Source organism: Centrocercus urophasianus, unplaced genomic scaffold (assembly GCF_019232065.1).
Source record: "Centrocercus urophasianus isolate 14NV4802_14NV808 unplaced genomic scaffold, USGS_Curo_1.0 seq_14, whole genome shotgun sequence".
NCBI lineage: Eukaryota > Metazoa > Chordata > Aves > Galliformes > Phasianidae > Centrocercus > Centrocercus urophasianus.
In genome coordinates, this window is record NW_024884586.1 from 22702947 (window position 1) to 22713617 (window position 10671).

At 43.9% G+C, this 10671-nt stretch overlaps 1 non-coding gene across 1 annotated transcript; it reads right to left on the reverse strand.

Annotated features, from left to right (window-relative positions):
• Positions 1–5892: 5892 nt before the first annotated feature.
• Positions 5893–6014, reverse strand: LOC122158434. The gene has a single exon (XR_006168230.1). It is a non-coding gene; the product is annotated as a U6atac minor spliceosomal RNA (small nuclear RNA).
• Positions 6015–10671: the final 4657 nt, after the last annotated feature.

The following is a 10671-nucleotide window of genomic DNA, read 5'->3' on the forward strand; positions in this document are numbered from 1 at the left end:
GAGAGATCTCAGAGGAGGGCAGGAGCGGGACGTCCTGTTGCTCCTCTTTATGATGCAGACTAGAATTTGATGCTGAATTTGAGTAGGACTGCAGGGTTTTTTTTGAGTTTGAGTAACTATTTTTATTGTTACAGGCAGGGACAAGAGTTTTTTTGTGTCTGTAAAATTCCACTGTAAGGTAGTGGAATTTGTCAGTTTGAAAATGGAAGAACTATGCTTATATTGATCTGCTGGTCAACAGTTATCTTTATGTGAAGTGTTTATTATTGATTATCAGGTATACTGGAGAGTCTGCAGTGAAACATGCCCTATCATAAACACCATCAGCTATCTGATGATCAGGCTGTGAGTTTTTTCTTGTGGAGATGTAGGCTTAAGACAAACCCAGCATCAGAACAAAAGCTTTGTCAGAAGGAAGGGGGTTTGCAGCATATGAAGTTGGTTTTGATTCATTCCTGAGCTCAGATGTTGCTTTGGGAAATGTATTCTCTTCAGGTCTCTCACTCTGACTCTATAAACAGAGGCAGCGAGTTGCATTTGGAGGCACTAAAAGTGATTTAAATGGTTCAGCCTGGGATTTTTGCCAAGCAGCACCTCCTTCTGTTTGCTGTGGGGGCTTTTCTGCCCTCCCTTGCGAGTTGTTTTTTTTTTTTTTTTTTTTTTTCTCCCGTCCATGCAAAATTTTTTGAGACTATCCTTTGAGACAGTCTCTTTCTCCGAAACAGAAGAAAAAAGTTTGCATCTCCAGATGGACAGCTGCTCCCCGCTCCTTTTGATGTTGCTTTTATCTGCCAGGCCAGTGCTCTCTCACCCTCTCCCCGCCCCCGAGGCAGTTTCCATGGGGTCTCAGGGGAGCTTTGTCTCTCACATGTGTTTAAAGAGAAATGTAGAGCTGACACAAAGGCTCCACGGCTCGACCTTTCGCCCTCTGCAGTTATGAGGGCCATAAAGCTCAAGTCCCTGGTAACAGTGCCGATGACCAGGGCAGCTCTGGACACAGACAGAGCTCTTTTGGCACAAAATTGTTTAACTAAAAATAGTTCTAGGGAGGAAAATAAAAGGTTGTGCAAACTAAGCAATGTCTTTTATTTCCTTATTTGGCGTTACTGGTAGTAGGATGAATTTCTTCAGTACAGCCAGAGGCAAATGGCTTCACTGCATTTAATATCAGATTTGAAATGCATCGGGCACAGATGAAAAGCAGCACCTGTGAGGTACAGGGGAGCAAGTATGGGATGACCAGGCTACCAACACATGAGAGGAAGGCAGAGCTGCCCTGCAGAGCTCAGCTGGGCCTGGCGTCTCAACCCGTGGGCAGCGAGCCTGCAGGCATTATGCAGGGACAGCCGCTTCTTCTCTCTGGGGAAGGGAACCCTGGAACTGGGCAGGGAGCAGCCGCGTTAGCCAACTGGCAGCATTAGCTTCAAGTCTTGCAGAAGTGCAGAGGAAGGCACCGCTTTTCTCCCATTGCTCACAGCTGTGAGACATCTCACAGAGGTAGGTGTCCAAGCTGGATATCTCCACCCATGATTTGAGACAATAGCTGGGCAATATCTATCTATTTATTTATTTATTTGAATCACCATTCAGACTAGCTACTAACAGATGCTGGATCCAGGTGGGCCACATTAGAGGTAAAAAGGTTTTTCCTGCTGAAGTTGTTGTCTTCAGCCTAAAATAGAGCAGGGATGGGATGAAGGTAGAGAGAGAGAGAAGGAAAAAACAAACAAACAAAAAAAAAAACCCAAACATAAAAAACCCATCTAATTCTCTTGTGTCCTGCTGGGTGTATTTGTTTGCAGGAGAGTTGTGGGAACATTGAGTTTCTATGCGTAAGTTATAAAAAGTAGAATATTTTCAACAGGAGAGTGACTTGCCTGGAATATCTGTTGGCTGAATGATAAACCTGCTCTCCTCAAAGGTGCCAGATGCCAGAACAAAAATTTGGAGGTGGGCTTTTCATTTCTGTAAAGGAAGCTGTAATGTTTGAGTACTGGCTGTGATAAAGGACAGGTGACTATGAAGCCTTGTTCCCTGTTTTTCTTTTGTCTAAATTAAGCTCGCTGCAGTGTGGTCTGGCCATTCAGACGGTGTAGGCGGGGTGGGGGAATGTTGCTGAGCAGGGGGGTTGACTGTGAGTATTAAGACTCTGAGCAGGACTTTCAAAATCTCCACCGCATCTCAGTATTGTGAGAAAATGCCTTGTTTTCTTTGGGAGCAGGTTGTTTGGGAGCAGAGGACACCTGTTATCTATGCATTTGTAGGTGTATCATCTTGATGGGTTTCTTATCAAGGCATAGGTCTGTGGTAGTAATAAGACATTTCCCATGAAGCTTTCCTCAAAACTTTTGTTCATCCATAACAAATAAACAGGGCCACTTGCTGTGCAGCAGGGGGATAGGATTTTTTCTCATTCACAAAAGAACTCAAGGGACTTTTATTTTAGGTTAAATAAAGCCAAGAAGAGCTGGGGGGGAGGGGAGGAGGGAGGTGAGGTGGTGGGGTGAAATTAAGTCTTCAAAAGAAAGAAAAACCTTGGTGATTTATGCTGAGGTTGTTATTTTGTTTGTTTGGGTTCTTTGTTGCTAGTGTTTTTTGGGTTTTTTTTTGTTTTGTTTTGTTTTGTTTTTCTTTATTTTAACCAAAATGCAGCTACTGTTAGAGAATTCTTACACTGAAAGGAACATAAGGAAAACACAGCCAGCATCTCTTTCTACTGACAGGTCTCTTGCCCCATCATCTTTTTGTGTGAAGTGAGCAGCTTAATGTGTAAACACCAAAGCTCCCTGTGAGACAGCACACCACCAACTGCATGCAGTAATTTTTGTTGTAGCTATGTGTATCTGCTTGCCTCACATGATGAGGTGTGCATGTGCACTCTCATTTTTCCCCTACTGGTTTTTTCCAGAAAGTTGTAAACAAAACATAACAGTGCACACTTTCTGAAAAGTATGGTTTATTCTGAAATCCTTGGCTTAAAAATGTTGCGCAGAGGAGAAAAATCTGTAAGCCCCAAGGCTGATGATTTGGCTCATGAACTGGTTGTCACTCCGTGACCATACTGGGGATATTATGCTGGGGGAAGGAAAGGTGCAAATAAGGAATGAATAGGACAAGCCTTTCTTTGGCTCTGATCATCCTTTGGTGGTATATGAGCCTTCAGGGGATCACACGACTGGATTATAGTAAAACAACCCTACAGCTCCCCTAAATCATATAGCCTTGTAGAATCACTGAACTCAATCTCTTGCCTCCCATACATCATCCTTACACCAGACAGATCCTGAATGCAGAGCTGAGTTGAGCTTCTCTCACTGCATCCAGAGCATGCACCTGAGGTTAATAGCAGACGATCCTAATCACAGCTCCCACAGCCCCGGGCTAGCTGATAACTCTCTATTCTGACTGCTGACCCTGGTAATCTTCTCATTCCTGAGAAGGAGCAGATATTGTGAACCATGGTTTCTTAACAATTGGGACAAAAATAGTTGTCTTCTTGCATAAAGGGTTCAGATGGCAAACTACAGGAGCAGCAGTGATTGAGCAGCCAACATACAGGGCTGGGAAAGTTTTGCATTACATATCTGGCTCCACCACGGGGCTGCTCTTAGTGACCTTAGGGAAAAAGTTATTAAAGGCCTCACAGCTTCATTCTTCCTCTGGAAGGAAAAAAAAAAACAAAAAAAAAAACAAACAAACAAACAAACAAAAAGTCCCCCAAAACCCAGATAATAGCAGGCAGAGACTCTGGAACGATACTGTGAGGATAAATTATTATTTAGTGTTGTCCAATGTGCTTTAATGTTTCCGAAGAAAGGTGGGATGCAGTATATACAATTGGGAGCAAAACTTTGCTGAAGCTACTTCAGCAGTGACACTGCTTCTGCAGCAGCCCTTCAGGCTGCGCTACCACCGAAGGGCAGTCTCGTGAACTCTCCACTTACGCTTTAAAACCTCTACGCAGGCAGCAGCAGAGTCACAGATGCAGCTGCAAGAAGAAACCACACACCACAGTTGTGCAGGTGCGTGTGGGCCCCAGTGGGAAAGAATATTAACTATTTCCTGGTAATAGGAACACAGAGGTCCTTCACATTGTGAAATAATCTGAGCACAGTTCCAGGACATGGACTGTGTGGGAAGCTGCTATCCAATTGATACGCACACAGCCGTGCTTAACAGATCCTAGCTTTTATTACTGCAGACTAAATATTCTGGGTTCTCTTTTTAATTCAGCTAACTTGTGCATTGTATGCCCTGCAGTTTCAATGTGGTAGGGTAAGCTTCTGTGTTATGATTTCCATCAGTGCTAGTTCAAAGCTTTGTGTTTGGAAGGAATAGCTGATATTTACCAGAGTATTTTCAAGATCGAATGTATTTTTTCATAAGCTAATCCTGTTATTTTCATCCGTTCCTGACAAAAATGTGCAGTGGGATCATTCCTTCTGCCCAAAAGGTAGGCAGGAGTTAGAAGAAGAATTCATAATTCATTATTTAAAAGTTCTGTCTTTTTGGAATCAAATTGTGCATTACAATTCTCTCTAGTATATTCTTTAATTACAATTATTATCTGAAATTGAAACTGCATGATTGTTTGCAAAACTAACGAGGCATGTTTCCCTTCCCTGAAATGACTGAAGTGAGAATCAAGCTTCCCGTATGCATGTGTATGTAAACTACATTTTGAAATCATTTGCTTTGAAATTACTTCCAGTTATCTAGTTTTCTGAAACATTAAGATGCAAATTTAGGCAAAGTTGGATTTTTTTTGTGTTGATTATCTGTGAACCTGGTAGGATTTGCTGAGCTGAAGCTGCTGCAGAAGATAATGATGTTCTGCTGAAACACAGCAACGCTTCAGCGAGCCCTGATGATGATAATGCATTGAAATAACAACATGTGGCATGGCAATCCACCCACACATCATAATGCATCACACCAGAAATGTCACGATGTGCTGATGGTTAAGTTTCTCTTCTGAAATCACAAGGCTTTCAGTCCCTGCTGCACTGCTCGCAACAAACGGGGCTGTTTTGTTTCACATCTTTGACTGGTTTCAGCTGTACCCAGCATCTTTCCTATTTGAGGTGGTGCTCCTTAAGCATTTTAAAAATGAAATTCAGAAAAATATTTACCTTTCCGAGTTTCTGTTCTAACAGAACCCCTCCTTATCAGTAGGAGGCTGTAAAACTGGGCAGAAAATCTAATAAGAAAGAAATATGGCACCTGATTTTTATGCTTCTTGCTTTGAGGCAGAGAAGAAACTAGCCTGTTTTTTAATTCTGCAGGAAATACAACTTCAGTTACTTTTCTAAATGTCTTTTAACTTGCACGTTTAAAAACTTAGATTTGGCAAAAGTTGCAGCAAAGGTTTAGAGTAGTAGTTAGTTGGAATGATGGCAAAAGCTGAACTTTGTCTATCCCTTATGTCGTGATAGCAGAATAGATAGTTACAAGAAAACTCAGTTGCAATAACTTACCAACTTACCTTCAGGAGTTTCTACTTCTCTTACCACTGATGGAACTAAAGCAAAGACGAAAAAAAATTAGGAAATATTGCTTGCATGAATAGGGCTAAATCCAAATAATGCCTATCTGTCTATATTTAGGTTAGGAGCTGATAGAGCTCTGGTGCCTGCATCCTAAATTGCAATTCTGAGAACTTAGCTGCTGCTTAACTCTGCAAATACCTGTGTTCAATAGGTACTTCAACTCTTAACATCAAAAAATCCTATTTAAGCACTCTTAAAATTCTATTACTACATGTGCTTACCAGCACTTCAGTGCTTGCAGGTCAGACAAGTGTGACTTCTATCCCACATCAAAAATAAATAGAGATCTGGAAACTAAAATTATGTCCTCTCTGCCCTTCCCTCCTTTTCCTTCTTGGATTCCACATGATATTGATGATCCCTGCTGCTTTTTTCTTCTTCCCCCATTTAATGTGATTAAATCCATTAAGATTTCTTCCATCCTTATCAAGAGAAGTGTTGTCCTGCTCTTGTTTCATATCCCCAAATTACTGGGGAGACAGACTTAATTCCCTTCTGAAGAGCTTGAAATTCACATTTTCCAGCTCTCTGGGATGTCTTCTAATGATTAGAGAAGAGGCTGTGGTAGGACACATCTCCCTGTGTAAGTCTTCCAGCAGGCAATGGGAAGACAACAGGATGTGCTGTGTTGGAAGAGTTGCCATGGCTATGATCCCTACCTGCGAGGGCAAATAGCTGAAGATTCGGCTTCCTTACCCTGCCTGAGGGCTGTTATTGGTATAAACAGCTACTGCATGAAGAGCAGCCCTGAAATCAGCATATGGAGCCCAGCAGGCCCTAACCATGTGAGTGCAGACTAAACAGAGTCACCTACTTTTCCTCTGGTCCAACTCATTTCTAATGCTTTCCTGAAGCTGTCACCTCAACAAGAGGGGCTGGGAGTACTTAAGTATCCTGAAATCTCTGTCTAGTGGCCAGAGCACTCTCTAAGTATCTGTGGAGTTACTGATGAGGTGGAGGTGTAGTAAAGGGCAATAGCAGGTCCACATCACACTTCTGGCTAACTGCACCTGCTAATACATAACGCACTCATGAATTATGTGATGGTGGCTGTGTAGCTGTGTACTGCATATTTCCCTCTATGTTTAGTTCAGACCTGTGCTTGGCCCTGCCTCCTAAGAGGTCTGAACCTCCTCAGGCTTCTGGCTTCTTCCCCCTGGGACTGAAAATACGGTGTCATGGAGCCTGGCCCCACATGCATGAGTTCCTCCTCTGCACTCAGCAGAGCCACCACTTCCTCCAGCATGGCTGGTACACACACATGAAAGTAGATGTGACTCAGTGCAGAGGCTTCTTAGGGAAAGGGCTCAGGAACTTCCTGCACAGACACAGGCTGTGCCTCCCCTTTGTAAGCACTCACAGGGGAAATGGAAGAAGAGAAACACTGAGGGTGGGAAATAAGACTGTGTTTTCATTTCCTCTTTCTTGTTTGTTACTTGGTCCTTCTCTAGTAAAAGAAAAAAAATACAACAACAAAACCCCAGCTGCACCTGTTTTTTTTACAAAATGTTCTCGTGCACTCGTTCACCTCTTGGTAGCACTGAACTCCAGAAAATGCGGTGCGCTCTCTCTTTAAGAAAGCCTGCTCTCAGCCCAGCTGTTGATTTGCCTGAAGGTGAGACCTCTACTTAAATTCATGGCTCCAGCTGTCAAAAGCAAAGAAAAGCAGCTTTTCCTTGGCGGCTCTCTGCTTTGGGTAGAATTTGACATCTTCCTCAGTCAGCAGAATTTAATCAGCACCGAGTGCCCATAGCCTCCCAGCTTCACCGCAACCCGGCTGGGGGGGGAGCCAGACCTGGGGAGGAGAAGGGGGAGAGTTCGCAACCAGCAGGCACAAACAGACACAGACACAATCAGCGGCCCCTGCAAGAAATCCAAAGCTTGTCACTGTCTGGGGAGAGCCTCTTTATACCCTTTGACTTAAGAATTGCTGTTATCGTTCAGTAACCTTAGCCGGCTTAGGCTTTGCTGTGTCCTCCTGAGAAGCTGTGAGCAGGTAAATGGAGTGAGTTACTGACAGTTGACAATAGTACTGATTTCCAAAAGAAAGCTGATGAAATGGGCTCAGGGATACTGTTTCCCAGGCTTGAGAGTAAGTAAAGCCAACAGCTCCTACCATTGCTGTGCTTTGCTTGCCTTTCTCCTAGCGAAAAGAATGCCTGCAGTGATGTTTGCATAGATGTCTGCAACCTAAATGATCTAGTTCATAGCAAAACTGCTTCCCTGAGCATCTAACCTAGCCCAACATCCAAGCCTCATGTGGTCAGGTCAGACTGGCATAGCAGACCCAGGTACACACTGACTTAAGTATGGATCTGCTACAGCAGGATGGCATTTGCTTTTCCTCAGTCCTACCACCCTTCCTGCAGCCAAGCACCAAAATCCCGTGAGGAGAAATGAGATGCGAATAAGGCAGCCTGGAAAGTGGCAGTGCCATACTTGGCAGTGTAGGGTCTGGCTCTGTCCTCCATGTTGGGGGCTGTCCTGGCTGCTTCCCTCCCTGGGGAGCCAGCACGTGCACAGGGTGCTTTCTGAAGGAGAATTTGTGGTAGTGCTCACCTGTTAAAAATAATCTGTTTGCAGTAAATATTGTCTGTATGTATGTTTTGAACACACAGGCTCCAGACTTTCTTATACATACAGTTCATTTCTAGCACCTGCAGCTGTTACTGATTTCCTGACAATATCATCGTGCCCATTGAGGAGAGGAAGGACACATTGGGTTGTTTTTTTTTTTGTGTTTACCTCTTCCACCCGTTTGATATTAGCCTGCATAATGGCACAGAGTGACTGGTGGGAACAAACAGGAAATGAAGCAATGCCCGAGGTAAGGCGGGCAGCGTGCAGCGCAGCAGGGAGGAAACAAGTGTGTGTATCTGGGGGGAGTGGGTGGTGGTGGTTCTAACAGGCAGCCCCGGACCAGGAATCATTAAAGCACTGAATGCCCCCACCTCTTTGAGGGAGAAGAAGAGGGGTGAGATAGCAGGAGGTGCTTAGAGAGGGAGAGGTGCTGTGGTTAAGGCAGGAGTGCAGGTAAAGGCTTGCTGTTTGGGGCTGAGGAGTGATCTCAGGTGTATTGTAGCCCAGGAGCTTGACAGTGATCAATGTAGAGCTCAGGCTGTGAACTGTATACTGTTGCAGCCTGTAGCCATACAATGTGGTGAGGGCTTTTTTTTTTTTTTTTTTTTTTTTTTTCCCCAGCCCTCTGTTCCTTTGTATTTGGGGAATGAACTTCATAAAACCTGCATTCATCGTTTCTGCTCAGCCACATGACAAACTCCTACTGAACTGTGTCCTGGAGAGGTGATGCAGCCACAAAAACAAGATTGCTTCTGTGTCAGTCATTAAAAACATTGCATTTCTCCTCTCCTGGTGCTGAGGAAGGGCACTGGGAACAGTCCGGGAAGCAAATGCCACTGGGGATACTATTACAATAGGAAAGAGAGTGTGAGCCTCATTTACGTACAGAATTTATCACCAAACGTCCTACTGAAGGACATGCTTTTATTCTATTACTGCTTATTTTTCTCAACGTTCACCTTAAAAAAGAAGAAGAATAAGAAAAGTTGTTTTTAAAACGACCATCCTGCTTCCCTTCTCAAACTTCTGTATTTAAAATTTTACAGACTTTAAAGGTACAATGCTAATTTCATATGGCGTCTGCAGCCACCTCTTCTCAAATGATATCCCCCTTATATGAGCAGTTAACTGAAGACATCTGTTGGATGCAATTATCTGAATGCTGCACGTTTGCTTTAGATGGATTGTTTTCTACGTTACAGACAGATAACATACCTAATTATGTTTTGCTGTCAATGTTATTATTTGCAAAGATGGTTCTCCTGTCAGCTGAGTTCAGCAAGTGGTCAGATTTCTAGTGGAATGTCTTTTTTGATTTATGAAGTAGGTGTGCATATTTAATTATTTCAATAATTCTTTCTGGCCTCTTGTATCTAGAAAGGGTAAGGCCCACATTCACGTATGGATCCTCAGCTTTTGTTCACTACAGCATATTTTCAGGGCAGGAGGTGAACTTGGTTACAAGTTTTATGTCTGTAGGATTACCTGCTATGCGGTATGCTGCCTATGGGACGTGAGCCATTTAATAATGTTAGATTAAAGAATAGATGGAAATGACTGAAATTTGTCCTTTTTCAGATCTAGTCAGAAACAGGTTGCTAAAAGTCCTAAAATTTTCATTACATCTTGTGACAGAAAGTTTCACTGGCCACTTTATAAAGTACTGGGGAAAGCACTTTCAGCAAACGTCAGCAAAAGGCTTTTCTCTACCAACTCCATTTTATCTGTTTTCTAAAAAAAGGACCCATACACTGACACAGCCAAGTTGCTGTGGCTTACTGAAATACCAGCGTTAGCTGAACCCTGGTAATTGCACACACGCGCGCTTTCAGCTGGGGCAAACACAAGATAAATGAAATTAGCTTTCCTCTAGGGCCCACGCTAAGGCGTTTCATCTCACAGCGGGAGGCGGGATGGCGGCCAGGCCGTGCTGAGGGAGCCCAGAACCACCTCAGTGTGGTGCAAAGCCCTGGCCCTTCCGAACAAGGGCAGCTCTGCTTGAACCTGACCCGGTAAACACAGGGGGAAAGCGTATTAATAGTGTTATTTCATTTGCATTGCTGTGATACTTAGGAGCTCCGGCTTGGATTAGGACTCTGTTGTGCTAGGCCCTGTGTAAACACACATGAAAGTGTGACACTGTCCTCCTGAGCCACTTGCCTTGTACAAACACACGCGGGAGTCGGGTACAGTTTCACACTGAGGTTGGGCTTTGTCCTCCTCAGTGCCTTGTGCTGTGGCAAGCATGTTTTCAGCTCTTACGAATCACCCTTATTTAACAGCCCACACCTCAGCATGTTCTTTGCTGAACTGGTCATTGGGCAAATTCATGTGTTTGTGTAGCATGCAGTAAGTGACCCAGAAAGATGCTTGAGGCCAAGCTGGGATGGACCTTGTGGGTTTACTTTATGGGCAGCTTCAAGAAGTCCCCACACACTGCAGTTTTGGGTGAGAAGAACTTGGGCTGACTGAGCATTGAAATGGAGAGCCTAGCACAGGCCGCCTTGTGCCAGCCACCCTGGAGTGAAGAAGAGGTAGACCT